We start from the raw sequence: 18836 nt of genomic DNA, 5'->3' as shown, positions 1-18836 counted from the left end.
GGACAAAACCTAAGGATCCAAGCATGGCTCTGCAAAGAAGCCTTTTATGAATTTGACAGTTGGATGCTATTGCTGCTTGGCACTAAACTTTACAGAAGTCCAAACTGCTACACATTGGACTTCTTGGAAAGATGATTTTTCTCTGTACTTAATCTGAAAATGTAGCACATCTGCATAGACTGTTCATTTCTCTTGAGTCACATCCTGACAGTACAATTCTTCAAGTTTCTAATCAGCCAAAATACAAGCATGATGTATTCCACTCTGCTAGGGAGAGTTGCCCCTATCAAAGCAAAGTGGAAGGGGGTGGACAATAGAATCTTAAGTGAAAAAAAAACATGTTTTAGGTAGCTATTTTTGGATTCTGAGTGACTTTTTTTCGTTAGTAAAACTTTTTAGCTGAGATAATAAGTAACCTATTGAAAGTGCTCAAAATGTCACATCTCCTGCAAACAAGAGAGAAGAATTTGAAGTACGAGCTTTGGTTTAAAAAAAAATTCCACCACCTGAGCATCTTGGCAGTTGAGCTGTTCAGAGTCAGCTTTTCTTTCTTTGACTATAGGAGCTGCATGTGAATGACACTTGAGTGCATTTGCCCTCAGATAACCTCTTCAAGAGGCCTCTCCTTTCTCTGTGGTTCGATTGTGCATATTTTTGTGGTCTCTCTTTCTTCCCCTTGCTTAGATGTATGGTCTTGGTGTGACACTTGGAGTGAACATTGTACTACTGTGTTCTGAAAGGTCAGCACATCATAGCTTTTTGGAAAGAAAAATGCTTTTCTTTTTTTTTTTTTTTAAATTTACTATTGGTTTTTTTTCTGCCTGTTTTGCTTTCATCTTAATGTTTTTACTTTCTTTCAGTCTCTCCTTCTGGTATAATAACATTTGCCCTTTCATTGCATTCTTTTCGCACATATCTGATGTCTTTAAACCTTCCCCCACACCTTTCTCTTCTGTATTCCACTTTCTCTTTTTTCTCTTCTAGCCACCTATCCTCACCCTTGTGACTTCTGCATCTATAATGCACGACTGTCTCAGACTGCTGTTCCAAAAGGAATTGCTGTTGTCCTGCTTTCCTGCTCGCTCACAGCACTCTGTTGTGCTGCATAAGTGCATTGAATGCCCTCAATACCAGAGTCCATCATGCTTGTAGTCTGGGGGGGCCTTCTGTGCTGTTATGGATCTCTGAGGAGGCCTTCTCAGACAAACAAAATAATCAGGGTATCTCCAAAATCTTGGGACAGTGGCTGCCAGTCGAGTAGATGAGAGTTAGTGTTGTTTAAAGGGTGGGGAAGAGAGAACTGTAGTTAAAACTGGGATGGTTTGTGGTTGGAGGTCCCATTTTGGATGTGAGTTGGGGGGCAGGCTGACACATTAAATCTGAGATTACTGTGTCCTAAGACCTCCCTCTGAAACCAAGGTCTGGCCTTCTGCAAGACAGGGTGCTCTATGCTGTTAAGAAGAAAATAGAAAGGAGCTATGGCATGTTAAACCAGATAAATTTTTAAAACTGGCACATTTGCATGATATTAGAAAGGAACTAATAAACACTGCCAAAAATAAAAAAAAAAGAGACCCTGCAATCATTGAGCAAGTGGAGGGAGTAAGGGAGCTACGCCTCTTGTCTGGGGGAGGTACAGGCCCTGCTGTTCTGTCTTGCTGTAATGCATAAACCTACCACATGCTTATGGAACATGTAAGACTCTTCTGCAGTTAACAGTGAAATTGAAGGAAAAAAATCCTTCCATCATCCCATAAAATGCAATTATGAATGTTATTATCAGCATGAGACAACAGAGTATTTATTGAGTATACTGGTCATCTTATGAAGTCATCAGAGTCTATATAAAACCCACATAAAACTTCACAGAAGTTTGGTGTTGCCAATTCCAAGTGTGCAATGAGAATGAGTCACATCTTCCAAGATTTGCTTAAAAGTCAGAGAAGTTTATTTTTAATTTGATTTGATTTTTATTTGCCTTTTTATGTCAAAGCTGATTTTTTTTTCACTGCTTGCAATGCCCACAACCCTTTTTTTTTCCTCTTTTTTTAAGAACAGGATTTTTTTAGAGTACCAAATATTTCAGGACATGTAACAAAATTATGTAATTACTGCCAACTCATATTATCAGATAATTATCGAAGTAATCCCCCTTTAGTAGAAGTGAGGAGTAGGAGGTTATAGAATAAAATAAGATTAAGCTGAATTTTCATATGTGCTGTTTTGAGTAACCGACAGTCACATACTAGAGAAGAGTGTTTTCACTGGAACAATATACTTTATTCAGGACTGGGTACAAATTTAATCTTGTTATAGAAATTCTGTCCAGTATTTCTAGAGGCATGGAAATTTCTTTCAAGAAGTTTACTTTTTAAAGTCATCTTTTATCTCTCTTCTCATTCCTTCACTTTCATACAAAACAAATGAGAAGATTAAGTAAATCTTTATATATTTAACACAAAGCATTAAAGTGGAAGGATTGCATATAAGATTTCTTCTGTAATCTTTAGTTCTCAGTGAGGAATTATCTGACATAACTGCAAACTGCATCAGGTAAAAATCTGTTCCTAATTATGTTGGATGTCTTCCATCTCTATTTTTTAATTATTTTGAATAATACTCCTATCAAGTATTCTTACTAGGATGTGCTTGGAAAAATTCTTTTGAGTGAATCAGAAGTTCTGTGCAAACTCCAGCTGAGGTGTACTCACACAGCACATCCCAAAGTGAGGGCTGCAGATTAGAGAGGCTTTTTGTTTGAAGTTAATTATTTGAGTCCCAGATTTGAGATTTTGTGCCTTTTCCCTCTCTAATATGAAGAGGGATATTTTTTCTCTTCATAGCAGAGGCTCATTTTAATTTTGGGCAAATAGTCTGTGGTCAGTTTTACTGGACAGTAGGTACTTGCCATGGTAGCAGCAGCATTCTGAATGTTTTTATTGCTTGTCCCATTTAACCTTGTAGGTGACTTTTGAGCTAAATAAAAAGTCCAAAACCAGCTCTCTATTTGTATTTCTTTAAAAGAAGTCTTTTCCATCAGAGCAGAGAAATTCAGCTGTAATGAAATCAAACATTATGCAAAGATGGAACATTTACTGTTGCAAAACTTGCCTACCCTGTAGATTTTCCTTGACACACTATTTGTTCTGTAAGGAGTTTTTCTCTTGCTGGAAGATGGGCAACTGTTTTAAAACCAATTGTAGGACAGATATACTGAAATATATTAACTTTAAAAATTTTGCACAAGTGACTGCTTTCTCTTTTTCTATGGTTTTGGTACCTTGAATTAAGGTGGCACCAGCTGCAGCCTGTCTGCATCACTTGTGCATAGCCTGCAGAGGTGTCATGCACCAATGGGAGTGAAGTGCCCCAACAGCTTTGTGGAGCAAGCCATATTTCTCAGCAGCACAAGTTCAAACCCTACTCAAGGCTTACACCAAGTCAAAAAGGAGCTTGTGAAAACATTTCTTTTGCTAGATCTATTGTGCAGAACTTCTATTTTGCTGAGCTAACTGTAGAAGAGAAACATGCTTCTGGGTAAGTAATTCCATGTGGAGGCTGAAATGTGTCTTTCAAGCAGCTGCATAATAGAGCGCTGTATGCTTGCTCCAGCTGTATGGAAGGAGAAATGTTTGGCTGATTTATTTTTAATAGCAATCCATTAGTGAAAGCTGTACTAATTTGCTGCAGTTTAGGAACAGAGTAGTCAAATTTGGAAATCTTAGCACTGTGGGTGACTGTGATCTATTTGTTCAGATACTTTTTATCTTTGGGTAAACTGCAAAGAAATACAAATGCCAAAATCAGCATTTGAACTTTTTTTGCGCCTGTTTAGATGGTAATTGTGACATTTTTTGAAGGAAGGCTCTAACTGAAAATTTTTATTAAGAAGCACATTGGAAGAATGTGTTTCTTAAATGTGAAAATAAATGTTTTTTATTTGTGAGTCTAGTGATAGTTCACTGTAAAAAATTAATGCTTAATTATTGTATATATTTAATTCTCTTTTATCATTATGCTGCTAAAATCTGTTGACTAATATTATTTATATAATAGCTTTAATAAGCACAAATATTAGCAGAATTTGAAATAGGGAATGCCTTCAAGTGTATATTAAAGAAGAACTTGAACTTATTAAGCTTCTGAATTGTTCATGTGTTGCAGATTATACAACATTAGTTAACTGCAGTGTTAAAATGTACATGATGCATTCAAAATGTTCCTCTTACAATGCCTTGATAGGTCAAAAACATAAATGCTCTCTTCTATCCTCAAAGTCCTGTTTATAGTTAGATTATTAGCTTGTATAAAACACCTTTAATTTTTTTTTTATATACAAGGCAACCATGACTGGAGGAATGTCATTGGTAGGTTTTTCAGCTGTTGAAATAAATAGTAATAGAATGCTCATTTTCTGTGATTTGAATGTGTAAATTACTTTTTTTTCTGTGTAAATATGATCATCCTTAGTATGTAGTCAATTACAAAATTACATCTTATAGTATTACATTGCTTTTAAAACTACTATGTAATATTTTGCTCTTTTTTTAACCTAAACTGATGCGTACTAATTGAACATAATTTTTGGTTACTGTCACCTTTTTTAACTTTCTAAAAACAAGAAAAAGGCCTGGAGAGGTGCTTTTTATGAGGTGGCAGAATTTAAGATTAGTGCAGAATTTAGCCTAGTGTGGTTGAGTTGATGAGATTTCAGCAAATTAGGTTGCATATTTGTATGTGTTTCCTTTTTCTTTTCTATATATGTCTATGTTTTGTTTGATGATCATAATTTTATACCTTGGGTGCTGGAATCTTTGTTGTGGGGAATTGCTTTCTGGTTTTCCTAGACCTTTGCTCTCTGTCATTTTGTATGCTCAGATACAGTCACAATAGTAATCCTGCAGCATTGCACAGAAATACATGTTGCAGCAGGTTTAACAGAGAAGCCTGAGAGAAATCTGGTGAATTGTTGTTCCTGTTGTTCATTTACTTGATTTCAGCAATCTTGATTTAGAAATGTGTTAATTCTGTCTGAAATTGGAGCAATCCACATCTTCCATTCAGCCTCAGGATGCTGTGTTAAACATCACCAGGCACAGTTCCCCTGTGCTACCATTATCATGGTAATGTCTTATCTTTGACTTCCCAGCATGGCTGATCTGAGAGCCCCCAGAATGGGCCACTCTGCAGGGCAGTGCAGACAGCCCAAAAATCTTGGGCTGCTCCTGTCTCCTGGGAGACAAGACATAGGCAGTGGACAGTCCATGCTGGCCAGGCATCATCTGCCTGCAGCTTTGGCTAGAAGGTGGCAAGACCAGAAATGGTTTGCCAGCTGAGAGAGAAAAGTGAGAGCCAAAAAATGGTATCAAGCCTTTGGGGACAGTGGGACTGGGATTAAAGTAAATGAGAAAATTCTGTCTATTTGGAAAGTGGGAAAAAAAAAACCAAACCAACAAAAAGAAAACCCCAATGAACAATAAACCCCCAAATGAACCAAACTCAACTAAAAGAGAAAGTTCCAGTTTTAACCCATCAAAACTGCTTTATGCAGAACATGCAGCTCTGTTACACTGAGAGAAAGAATTTGTTGAGAAGGGAAACCTAATAAAACTTGGAAATTTGTGCAACAAATAAGATACAAATTTTGGCAAGAGCTGAGCAATACAAGTGCTGGCAAATGGAGGAAAATGTCTGACCTGTACTGGTACCAGTGTCTGTTTTGACCCTGTTGTCACCAGAACTGAGTCACAGGGACAAGAGACAGCAGTGGGGGTCAGGAAGGGTCATGGCAAGAAGGGGGGGTTTGAACAGGACTCTAAACTTGTGGGAGGTGTCCGAGTAAAGAAGGATAATCCATACATACAGAAGTGGTCTGCTGTCACTTTCCCAATGATATCTTTAGAAGGTAAATTTTAGTAATTTAAAAAGGAAAGATGAAGCCACGCATATACCAGTAAGCAAGAATTTCAGTAATGCAGCACTGGTAGTGAACAGTGTGCAAATAAAATTTGTGTCAAAGGTTTGTATTTAGATAGGTGAATATCCCAGATGCGTGTACAGGTCTCTTGATTTTGCAGAGGAGTATTTGGGTTAATTCAGTACTTGAAAATTTGGTCTTTGGGGAGAACATGCTTTTATATGCTGTAATACTGAAATGCTTTGAGCAGAGTTTAAAATTATATTCTGTGGCTGTAGAGAACATTGACATCTTTTGGATGACTTATTCAAATATTCTTATGGTTGATGGTGTATTTGTTTTTGAGTAAATTCAGGAAAGATTAATTCAAAGGTGTTTCAATCCAGCACTGCTGTAAAGAAACAGAAAAATCTAATCACTTCATCACTTAAAGCTGCTTCAACCTTCAGGAGAAAAAGGGTTACTACTTAAATTTCAGATGAAAGGAGTGTTTTGTGAATTCATCTGTGTCATGTATTCATACCTGAATTAAAATGAGCCATGATGTACTGCATTTTCTCAGGAACATTACATAAACTTCCTTGTTCTAAAACATGCACAAGTTTGAAGTGTGCAAACAGAACTGAAAGAAACTTTGCAGTAGTTTCTCCACAAGCAGGAAGCCTAATATTTACACAACAATCAATAGAGTAAAGAACATGGAGACAAGCAGCACTCTCTCCTACAAATGTTGGTTTAACTGGTAAAAGAAGGTAGGATCTATTTGAACAACAACTCGCTTTTAGCTAGAGCTGTTCAGTTGGGGATGGGTTTGGCTTGAATTCTGCAGAACCTTGTTGGCCGTGGTTTGGAGTTGTGCAATTAAAACAAGGGATTGTTTTTCAGTATGTTATATTTGGAACAGTTTTCTCCTGCTGTAATTTCTGGGATTTTGATCAGGTCCTTCAGTAGTGTTTTGGTGAGACTCTAATGAAGATTAGTTAAAGAAAAATCTGATCCTAATACAGCTTGCTGTGCAGAAAAAAAAAAAAAAAAAAGGAGTTTCTTTATATATGATTAACTTACATATTTCTCTAATTCTTTGCAGTCATGTTTATTTGTTTGTCCTGTGTGCCTTTAGGGAGATTTTTGTCCTCACTGTGGGAGGGGAGGTAAAAGTGCAAGAATGCACTGACCTCAGTGCAAACCAGAAAGGGACAAGAAAGGACTGGGGACAGTATACTTTTATTTATTGTTATTCCCTGATCTACAAGCCTAATGTTACTATCTCACAATAAAAGTTGGCAATTTTCAAATCAAGCAAAAAGTTCCTGAATCCAGGAACCTGTAAGAGAAAGCTAAACATGTCTCTTGTTTTCATCATCCTTCCTGTGAGAACTCAGAAAAGTATTGTCTTTCCCTGAGTTCAGTGGGTAGGAACAATTGCTAGTCACATGTGCTACCTACAGAGAATGGTTTACAGAAAAACCTGCTTGTCCTCAAACCCCTGGGAAAAAACTGTCCATTGGAATGAGAGGAGGCAACTAGGATACTGACTGGGGCTAAGCTAAATTTTTTTTGGGACTGGACATTTTGCTCTCTTACCCTGGTGGTGTTTTCCTCTGCTGCAGTGGTTGGTAGAGACCAGGTATGCTGGCTATGGCATCAGCTTTAGAAGTCACCTGCTCCTTTCAGAGGCTGGTCAGAGTTTCTGGGATGTTGCTGAAATCTCTCTGAGGCAAAGGTGAGGATAGGGAAGGACGATTTTCGACACTTCAGAAGGTAAGTACATCAATAAAACAGTGATTAGGTGGATAGGCTTAGCAAATTCTTTCATGTACTAACAGTCAGTGAATATATGAGAAATGCCCTCAAAATTTTAAGAATCCATTGCAGTGGACAGCTTCAGATAATCTTAATTGGGTAGTATCTATCAGTTTTAATTTGTTCAAGCTTATGTGCACTCAAGTTACTTATAATAGCTGTTCTCAGAAGTGACTAGAAGCTTAAAGCAGTAACAAATTTAAACTAGGCAAAGAGAACTTCAACTAATAGAGTGACATATGTTACTGAGAAATGTGGTCTTGCAATAAAAAGTAATGTGCAAACCTTCTAGTTAAATGTGTTGGCTGTTGTAGTTATACAAACCAGATAGTGAAGTTCGGCTTATACTATGAAACCAAATTTGATTTTGTAGTCTTTGTGGTTGAAATATGTGTTATCTGGTAATATCATTAATAGTTTTTACCAAAGAGAAATGTACCCCAGTCTTCCATGTTTCAAAGGGTAGTGTATCCCAAAGAACTTTTACATACCCCCTTGCAGCATAAATCCAAACCAAATGTCCATCCAGTGTTCCCTGTTTAAGTAGATTGCTTCACTTGAAGAGGTAGAGATTGGTATGACAGTGATAAGTGCACTTATCCTCAAGTGGTGAAGCATCGCCAGATCTCACCATGATTAACACAGATGTTATTTTCAAAACCCACCTGCTGGCCATTCTGGACCTTCATGACCATGCAGAGCTTCATTTGCATTACTTTCTTTTTTAGCACCTTCCTTGTATGGCTGTGCTTGTGTGGTATTTGTATAAAAAGAGGTAGCTAAGGTACTACTTCTGAAGTGATTTTTATTTTTTTCCTCTTCATTTAACAAGTATTTACACAGTAACTAAAGTGTATGCCCTTGGTGATGCTGTGATTTGTGCCAAAATGAAGTTGGTAAGTACAGAATCAGATTGTTCTTTGTAGATTCTTACAGGGAACCTGAAGAAAGACAGAGCTTTCAGAATGGAGGAAAGAAAATTGCTTTTTGAACTCTTCTCCTGTGTCACTGTACAGCAATACATACACTTAAATATCAAGGCATCTGTTCAATGCAAAAGAATGGCCAAGTTTGTCTTCCTATACCTTGCTCCTGGTTACCTGTATTTCTTGTTCAATGAAGCACTCATTCACACCTTTCACCACATTACACAAACCCACCACACTGCTTAACTGCTTGGAATGGTGTTCTAAGCCTATAGAATAGCCTATTTTCATGGGTTTAGAAAAGGCTGATAGTAGTAAAACCCCAAAACAAAACACTGCCCCCAAAAATGCTAAACTTGTCATAGAGTTCTATAGTTGTGTTCAATTTAAAGTACTCTTTGTTCATTGTTGTGAATAAATTGAATTAGACTACATCTTTGTATATAATATATAAATTTAAAAATAGGATTACAAGTATTACAGACTAGACATAAATTACTTTTATGTTGCTTAAGATTACTTAGGAATACAGCCCTAAAGGGTTATTAGGAAAGTAGTTCTTGCTGCCATGTATTTGGAGGCCTTCATGAAACTAAAGGGCAGAATGTAGTTACAGCAAGTGACTGTCACATTAGTTAGGCACAGATCAGCTTCTCCTTTAAAAAGTTCTATATATTTATAAAAAAAAATCCAGTGATTACTTTGTAAAAAGAATGTGGAAATATATACTTTTGTCTACATTCCTTGGCTTTTTAGGTGGTGGTTGTTGTGGTGGTTTTTTGTTTGGTTTTGTGGTTTTGTTTTTTGTTTAATTTTTTTTTCTTCAGGAGGTTTCAGGTTTACTTCAGAGTATATACCAAATTAGAAGAATTCTGAAAACGTGGCTAATTCTTAATAGAGTTTGGCAATACTTCCAGGCCTGCTATTAGGCAGATTCATGGGCTTTATTTCCAGTGCAAAAATGAACCATTTTTTTTGTTACCAACTGCTTTTTAGTGACTTGAGGTACCATATATTAAAGTCTGTCACCATGTTGTGGTGGCACAGCCAAAAGAAGTGGAAATGTCAATAACAGCTCTGACAAGTAGTTCTGAAATGGTCTTTGAAAACTTAGCACCAGCTTCCTGAAGTGGCAGGTAGTAGCATAGCAGAACAAGAGAGCATGTGAAAAGAGAGTGATTCAGAGTTTAAAGCTTTTGAAAAGATTGAAGAATAAGGATAAACTCAGTCCTATGGTTTGACTGAAAAAGTGATTATATGCTTGTGTGATTTTGATGGCAATGGACGAGTAGCTCTTCAGCCAGTAAAAGACATAAGGAATACTAGGGGTGAGGGGGTAGGGTGTCCCATCTCTCTTTCCCATTCTTTTTATAGCTTATGGTATCTGCTGAGCTATAAAGCTGAATGATCAGGGTTTTAGAATGTTCCTTATGAGTGTTGTCCTTTACCTTGAAATTTTTATCTTGTAATGCTGTTTTTGTTGGAAGCTTTGCTGCCTGCTGCGGTGGGATGAGGAGCTGGCCTCTGAAGGGGTATGTTGTATTTCTGATGTGCTTTAAAACAAAAGGCTGATCACCACCTCCACTGCCCATCAGTTGCTTAATGTACTGCAGGTCACACTCTCTCACAGGGCTCATGTTTCTGCTCAAAGAGCCATTGCTGGCTTGCTCAATGTTTATTCTTCACTCATATGATTTCTCTGAGGCTAGTGGAATTAAACTAGAGGGACAAGAGTATGTGTGAGAATAGAAATAGGATCAGCAATCCACAAAATCTGGTCTTTGTTCAGTTTAAATGGAAAATAAGTAAATTCATAAAAGGGGGGGGAAGTATTTTCATTTTAGTTTTGTATCTTGAGTGCAAGGAAGTCCATGGGGAGCGATGTACATTTCTGATTAAGTAGAACTCTAGCTGTAGAACAAAATCAGTTTTTCACTGAGTATACTCAATAGTAAGGGATATACTTCAAGATGAGCAGTGTTAGAGACTACATAATTACACTGTGGTTCTGTGCTCTTTCAATTTTAAAATTATGCTAATTATCACATTTAAAATAAATTTTATAAGTTTTAATATTAAAAATACAACTGAAATGCAAGAGAAACTGACATTGAAACACATGAAAATAGGCTGCACTCACTAATTTCATTACTTTCTGATCTTCCTTTAAAAGTCCTAAGCTATTTGATTTTCATGCCTTTCCCATGGGTCACTTTCCTTTTGCTTTATTGAATAGATTGCTTTGGATATTGGTTTTCTCAATATTAAGCTTTTGAAATGCCATTCATTTCTTCCATCTCATCATTCCTAATTATAACCACAGTGTATTAAACTAAGGGACAGTCTTTGCTTACAGTATTTATGTCTCAAACATTTGTGATCCAGCGAGGGGTTCAGATATTAATTTCCTTTTAAATCAATCCTGGTATTAGAGGTAGGAATGGTGTTGTCTGGTTGAACGGAACAGTCTTAACCTCATTAAAATATTTATTTTAAAATTGTTTATTTCAAGTCAGCTCACAGATACTTTTTGAATAGTGCTTTCCCCACAGTAAAGTTAGTGACTTGTTGTGTCATGGTCACCAGGATCATAAAGGTGGCACAGGAAATTCTGCCATTTGGGTGCTGCTGCTGTTCCTTTGCATGCAGCAGGCTTGGAGCTACTTTTAGTGGCATTCTCTCTGCTTGTGTGGTGCTCTGAAACACATTTCATTACATGAGAGGTCTTTAAGCCAAATGCTTAGTTCCAGCAGCTGTAAATGGTATCACTTTACTGTTTTAACAGTCTGCCTGTGGGATATTAGGAGCACTATCATTTTACTTTCTGAGTCCCTGTTCAAGTTTGGCCATTAAGAAATAGTATCAAATAATGAAAGGGATGGGATGCTATTACAGCTTAATAATAGTGGAACAAACAAGCCAACAAAACCAAGTAAATAACTTTCTACAGAATTCCAATCAAATTAAATGTAAAGACTTACTATTCTGTGCTGTGATGCTTAAGAGCTAGTGATAGTCTTAATGTTGCAAAGATGCATTAGCAGGTTCTGAGTAGCATTTTGAGTTAACAGAAATGAGCAGCTTTTGTGAACTGGGAGGGTGAGTTGATTACAGAAAAACTACTTGGTCTAAATATGAAAGATTCATCAAGATACATTTAACATGCTGAGTCTGCAAACCTATGGATTTATTTTTGCTCCTAGTTGGAGTTGTAAGATTTGGGAAATCCTTCTGTTAGAGTGGCCTGAGAAGTACTTTGAGATGTAGTTATGCAAGTCTAACAAAAATTAGGATCTCTGCCCTGTCTTTGCTTTTTAAAATTTAACAAAGGACATGCTTCTACTTGAAGGAGAGGAATTGCTTCTTGTAAATCTAAACATCAGAGACTGAAGCTCTAGACCCTTAGAGCAAAGAAAGTGTAAGAAATATTAAGAAGCATAACAAAGTTTCTACAAAGTCAATATTTTGTAACCAATTGTGAATCATTCTGTGCTTAAAAGTTATGTAATACTGTCAATTATGAATACAAATCCAGGGGGAATTTTAAGACTTTTCATCAGAATTTAAAAACCATGGTACCCTAAGGAATAATTCCCTAAGGAAATATGAACATAAATAATGACGTATGTGCTACTGACCTCTGAGAAAACATACAAACTCCAATTAAATGATATCTGGAATGTTTGCTCACACCAAAGGGATCAAAAAGATGAAATATAGACTTTCATCTGAAAGAAGAGCAGCAAGGTTTCTTAATTTGAGCTGTTGCAAGGCCATTGCATGGTGGCTATGGGAGCTCCAGGGCATCACTGCAGCTTCTCTCTGCCAGACTTCTTGAGGCATCAGATCTTCCCACATCTGTGCCTTCACACCAAGGAAGTCACCTTTTCACAGACAAGGAACTTCTTAGCTAATACAGCAAGAGAGTGGTTAAATCTCTGCTTTTAGTCAGTATTGATAGAAGTTGCTGGGTGATCTGTAGTTGTGTTTGCCAGTTTCTGTATAATTCTTTTTTGTGATTTCATAAACTTTAAAAACTTTCTGTATTTGACTTCTGTTTACTGTTTGTCTTAAATGCAGTTCTCCCTCTGCACTTACATAGTCTGAGAGCCCTACTTCTTCACCCCTGGCTTATCTAGATACTGTTCTTTATCTATGGTATTTAAAAATAGAAATATAGGAGCTGAAATACTAGGCAAACTGCTAGCACTGCAAGTCAAGAGTTTATAATAATTTCTGTCATGTGAAGGAAGGATTCATACTTTTTCTGAAGAAGTTACATGTCTGTTTTTTTCTCAGGTTTCCTTAAATAAATTTAGCTGTGCTTCACATAGCTGCTAGTGCAGTGTACCTCACAACAATTTTGTGTAAATAGCTACTAAGTTTTAAATACACACCATTTCATTATGCCTCATATGTTATGAACGTATGCTAATCTTCAAATACAACTTGTCCTTGATGTTATCAGTGTCTTGCTTTGTTTCTTTTTGAATTCCATCTGGAATTTTTTTCATTGAAAATTCTTTTCCAAAAGTCATTCCCTTATAATCTTTCCATATAACACTTTAAATGCAAATCTTTTATTTCCTTTCTCAGCACACATTTCTTTAAATTATGTTTCAGGGAAGATTTTTTTGCTCCCAAGGTGGAAGCAATTCCAAACATGTTTGATAAAAATACCGTTGGGACTGAGTCTGAGGCTGCCATTCAACTTGTTTCCTTTTCCCTTTGAGTTTTACCTCATGTTATGGTGTGTGGACTTCTTCCCTTCCGTTCAGGTCTTGACTGTGGGTGCACAAGGATCAGAAATGTCATTGTGGTTTATTATTATTATTTTCACCATCATGGGAGGTGGTAGACTCATCTTCCCTGGAGGTGCTTATGAAAAGATGGCCTGTGGCATTTAGTGCCATGGTTTAGTTGACAAGGTAGTGTTTGGTCATAGATTGGACTCAATGATATAAAAGATCTTTTCCAACCTAGTTAATTCTGTGATTATTATTATCACTACTAATATTAGGGTCTATCTTTTCTCTTCCATTCTCCTTTTCAGAGAGGTGTGGAATTGGACTTGGCAATCTGTCAGCAGTGATGTGCCAGACTGCATTTTTCTGTCTGTAGCTGGGGCTGTGAGGAGGCTCAGACCCAGAATCCAGCAGCTGCTGCTGTGGGTGGGGTGGTGCCCGGGTCTCAGCCCCCTGCTGCCCCTGGCAGATGCCCAATGCCCTTCCAGTGGGTGCATTGTGAGCTGTTGGGCATCCCTGTCAGAGGGGCTGCTGCCTCTCTCCCCATCAGAGGAGAGCACTTTCTTTTTTTGAAGTGCGCTCTTTTCTTGCTGGGCATCTGCCCAGGTGATTTGCCCAAGATGTGCAATCTGTGTGACTGAGCAAGCCTAGAGCAGGGCCTGCTGAGGCAAAGCTGAGCTTGGATTAAGGTAACTCCTGAGTGGGGAAGGAGCTCATTTAAAATATGGTCTTGCCCTCTTTTTGATGAAGTTGCTTTTATATTCTTACTCCTTCTGTTTTTGTAATTGTTTGCATCTTGTCCCTTAGCCCCTAGATGAGTGATGTCTGAATTGTATCTTCTCCCCCCTCAACTGATAAAAAATTACTTGCTCAAAAGAACAAAAAAGTAGTGATTTTTAAGGGTTTTTCCCACATTAAGCACCTTTTCTGTGGATTGGAATTTTTAAAACTAGAATCAACCTGTATGTTTAATTTCAGTTTATCATTAAAATGTTCTCACTCAGCTGGAAACTCGCAAGCTGGAGGAACAGACCTCCACTGTTACAGCCTGCCTGCCCTTTCATATATTAATATTTAATATTTTTGCTCCTGTGTGAGCTCCAAAGTCAATTCAAGGCTTCTTAGTAAAAGCAGATTTTGTCCAATGTGAGCAAAAGCTCACACTAGTCAGTGTGAAGTGTTCTTTCTAAGTGTCAACAAAATGTATTTTGGCACAGAGGCCAGGTTGTTGAAAGCTGAGGGTTCACAAGAGGCCATGGCAGAGGTGAAAGGAGCCTCAAGTGTGGGATGTCAGGGCTGTGGGGATCAGAGGCAGGGGGGGTGAGAAAATTCAGTGACTGGGAAAGGGTGTGCAGGAATCTTTCAAAAGGAAGGCCTGGTGAAGAAGAGGAAGAATCACTTGTGTATCTGTTTTCCTCCTTCTCTTATGCATTATCCCCTACTACTTGTCTTGCTAGAATATTCCTCCTGACTATTATCCTGCACCTTGCAGCAGATAAGCTCTGGGGATAGGCAGATAACAGTCTGCTCATGGGGCAGGAAATTGAGGGGCTAAAGCTGCTCCTGGGGAATGATCAGGCAGCAACCCCTGGGAACAGGTTTTGTGTTCATGCTACCACTAAGGTTTGGGAGAAGGGCAGTGGTGTCAAATTGAGGGGGAGGTGAAGGCTCTTGGAGAATATTCTTTCAACTGTCCGTGGGATGGCTTTGCAGGACAAAGATCTGATTTGTTGCGTTCTATTTGTACCAAACCAGGGATAATCTGCTATTTATAGTTATCTTTAGAAATTATCTGACTTCTCAACAACAGGATTCAAGACAGAAAAGGTAACACTTTAGTCTGATCCCATGCTTTCTGTTCACTCAGGAGCTGTGGGGCAATGGAAGGATTTCAAAACCTAGGACTGGAATCTGAAAGACGCCAAGTATCCCAGGGCTGAGTGCCCTCAGCTCCCATCAGCTGCAAGTTATACTGTAATATGAGTTAATGGGACAGTGAGCAGTGGGATTCAGCTGTTAGTCTGAGCTTTGGCACATACTCTGTACGGGAAGGGTCGTGCTGGGGAGAAAGCAGATCTCTATGGCTAGAGGAAAAAATTCAAGGAGGGGAATGCTTGATTTTTTTTCCTAGGTTGTGCTGTGTTTCTATGGATGAAGCAGCACTTTGCATGAGGTGGTGAAGCACTTTACTTGGTGAGGAAGATGAAGCATGAAGCTTCTTTATTGCTTCCCATTTTGAGACATAAGAAGAGAAAATATATGTGTAAGAAGAGAGAATAAGGTAAGGTCTTTGTGTATTGACTGTTTTATCCTTCAGCGTGTGGGGCTGGATTCAACATCTGCTGAGTTTATCTCGTGCCACACCAGGGAGTCAGTCTTCTTTGCCTCTTCAGAACTACAGTGGGCAGGAGGAAACACAAGGCTCTTTTTTCTTTGCCTTTTTCTTTTTTTTTTTTTTTTTTGAGCAAGGTTCTGACTCAAATCTCACTATTGAAAATAAATTCCATTAGAACCTGAGACTCTGTACTGGCAAATAGCATCCTATTACTAAAGAATAACCATTTTTTGACTATTAAGATTGCTATTCAGCTGTTCTTTTGTCTCTATGGCAACTTTAAGAAGTAACAACAAAGCAGTAGGTGATGTTGTCAGCCAAAAATCTGTAATGTTCAAGGGACTGTTGATAGCAACAAAACAGATGCCAGTGCAGGGTCACTTACAGCCAGTAATTGATACTGCACCTATGCCTAAAGTATAACATCATGGGACACTTGGAAGCAGAAAATAACCAGAAAAAGTAAGGTTGATGTAATTGGCAGTTTTTATAAATTATACATGAGATCCTGCTTTAAAATTCAAAACTGTGGTTTACCTTCCCTGACGGAATGAATTGCATGAAAAGTGAAGAGCTCCTTGTACGTACAGTATAGGCCATCTGGAGAGCAACTCAAGCTTTCTTCTCTGTTTCTTGATGGAACAGAGAACAAGAGCTCCTTTAAAAAAGTGGAGTCAGTTCCTAAAGGCAATAAAATTTGAAGTTCTCATCTAACTTGTGTTGATCTGAAAAAGGAAGTATGTTTAAAAAGAAAAGGCAATGCTTTTCTTAAAATTAATAAAAAGGGGTTGGGGTGGGATTATCATCGGTTTTTGATCTTAATCTCATGTTGTCAGGGATTTGGAAGTTTTACTGACATGTAAAATTGAAAAAAGTTCAGGGGGAAAAAGCCATGAGAAAGTCAGACTGAACAGTGATGAGACTATTTCTGGAAACCAACTATGAGAGAAATTTTTTTTAAAGGCATGATTGATGTCAAAGCAGGGAGAATAGGAATTATAGTAGTTTTTATGTAGAGACATGCTAAATACGGAAATCCATTCTTAAAAAAAAGTAGTGACAGATGTGTTAATGAAAATAAAACTCTATTGTTTTGAGTAATTTTTGTCTGATATTTGACAAATCTATGTGAACTGCTGGTGCTGGATCTACTGTGAGAATTCTGCCTCTTAATATGTATGTATGCATGTTGTCAGTGCAGTGTGTACCAAGACACCTTTTACAATCTTGAATTAGCTGAATTTGAGCGCCACTTTCTCCAGTTAAAGTATCGTGTTAGTGCTCTGTATTTTGTGAAAGTCTCACTGCATTTATTGAATGCGGGGTTCCCTGTTGTTTGAACTGTCTGTTATCAAAGAATGCTTTTCTCCTCCATGAGAAAGATGGAGGATGGAAAGTGCAACCAGCTGTTCTCCAGAGCTTACTTGGCAGCATCAAACAAACCCTATTTTAATGCAAGCAAACAGAACGGTTCATTCACTGACAACAGCACAGGATACCAGCTGATGTCTCTCTTAGACTTCAGAAAACTGGACAGATACTCACGTGGTCCTTGGTTACCTGCTTATGCCCTTCTTAAACAAACATAACGATAGTGTATTTTATTTAATTTGTTGTATTCTACTAATTTAGCCTACTTGTACTAAGGAACACAGCCAACTCTTGCTTAAAGTTTGATTTCCTTGTTTGTTTTCATTTATCTCAGATATGAAAGCTTTCTGAGCAGTCTTTTGGGTCTCAAAGTGTATAGATAAACCCAAAGCATGCATTTCATTCAAATCAAATAATAGAGTTTCTGAAGTTCCCAGTTATTTAGACATTTTTAACACTCTTGATGAAACTGGAATTCTAACCTACATCATCAACAACCTTTCAAGTATCAGTGTGTTTTGTAACAAAACTTAAGCAGAGATCTTACAGCATGTATTAATTTTTTTTTGCTTACAGCTGCTTCTGCTGTGCCATTTGAGACCAGATCAGCTTAAGGGAGCAATGCAGCCACTGTTGTGGTTAACACTGGAACATTTCAAAGGAGAGCACTGTTACAAGCTATTTATTACTTGGTGTTAACAGCTCCCTAATGGTCCTGTGAAAAGTTCAGAACTAGTTTGAATGAACTAATGAAATTTTTGTCTTGCTTATTTTCTCCTTTATTTTTTTTTTTTAAGTTTATGCAAACATGTATCCTTCAAAAGATGAACCAGTTAAGGAAGCTGTCTTTGTAGTCATCACTGATGTGGCTCTTTACAAGGGATCTCTTCCAGATCAGGGCTTGAACTTTGTGTGAAGCTGCAATGATAAAAAGTGGAATAGTTTACAGGAAGGCTCTCAGGACAGCAGGCCACCATGGGTGGGGTGGGGACCCTCAAGGCAAGGTTTCCTGCTTTGCTGTGAGAGCCAAGTGTGTGCATGGTGCTGAGGGGAGATACCAGTGACATGGGGAAGAGTGAGGCACACTGCATATTCTACCAGTTCTGCTGTCAGCACATCGTTGTGATATCAGCATCTAAGAAAATTGTTCAGGGGTTTTTATACTTTTAACCTACTCATTAATTTTTCTCATACATTCAACTATATGGAAAGCAGAACAAGATGTGAGAATGGTGGGAATAATTTTTAAGAGTTAAATCAGCTTGGGTGAAGGTTCTTGATGAGATTAATTGATATGGGTCACTGCCAGTGGGGGTCTGTAGTTGCTGGGGCACTTAATGAAATTAACTTTTTTTAATGAGGGACAGGACAGCAGTAGCTCGTGAGACTGACAGACTCCTTTTAGCAGAGTGGTTGCAGTGCAGGTACTGGAGGTTTTCCTGTACCTGTTTGCTCTCCTGAGAAGGGCAGTTATGTATGTAAAGGTGCCAAATGTAGGTCTGAAAGAGGACCTGAAGGCCACCAGGTAACTCCAGCCCAGCCTCCAGCTGATCAGTGCCTGCTTAAGTCAGTATCCACTCAGGCTCACAAATCTGCTGACTCAATCAGTGAAATTTTGTATCCCATTTTAGTCCTCTTCCCTTTGCTTGACTTCTTTGGGGAGCATTTCCCTTTCGATGTATTGTAAATGTTAAATCTCACTAATTCTGTAACTTGTTCAGTCTAAAAGCAAAGCTATT

General features: G+C 38.0%; 1 protein-coding gene across 14 annotated transcripts in view; it reads left to right on the top strand.

The window, feature by feature from the left end:
* Nucleotides 1-18836, top strand: part of ZNF385B (zinc finger protein 385B) — a 155908-nt gene that overhangs the window by 64662 nt on the left and 72410 nt on the right. Inside the window, exon 2 of one of the 14 annotated variants that reach the window (XM_021552499.2) lies at nucleotides 7528-7678. The exons of the other annotated variants lie outside the window; for them this stretch is intronic. The gene's annotated coding sequence lies outside the window, so the exon portion shown is untranslated. The remainder of the gene's footprint in view (nucleotides 1-7527; nucleotides 7679-18836) is intronic. 14 annotated transcript variants of the gene reach the window in all.

This window comes from Lonchura striata, chromosome 8 (genome assembly GCF_046129695.1).
Source record: "Lonchura striata isolate bLonStr1 chromosome 8, bLonStr1.mat, whole genome shotgun sequence".
In the NCBI taxonomy this organism is placed as follows: Eukaryota; Metazoa; Chordata; class Aves; order Passeriformes; family Estrildidae; genus Lonchura; species Lonchura striata.
Note: the sequence above shows the minus strand (reverse complement) of the source record. Positions and strands in the feature narration are given on the sequence as shown.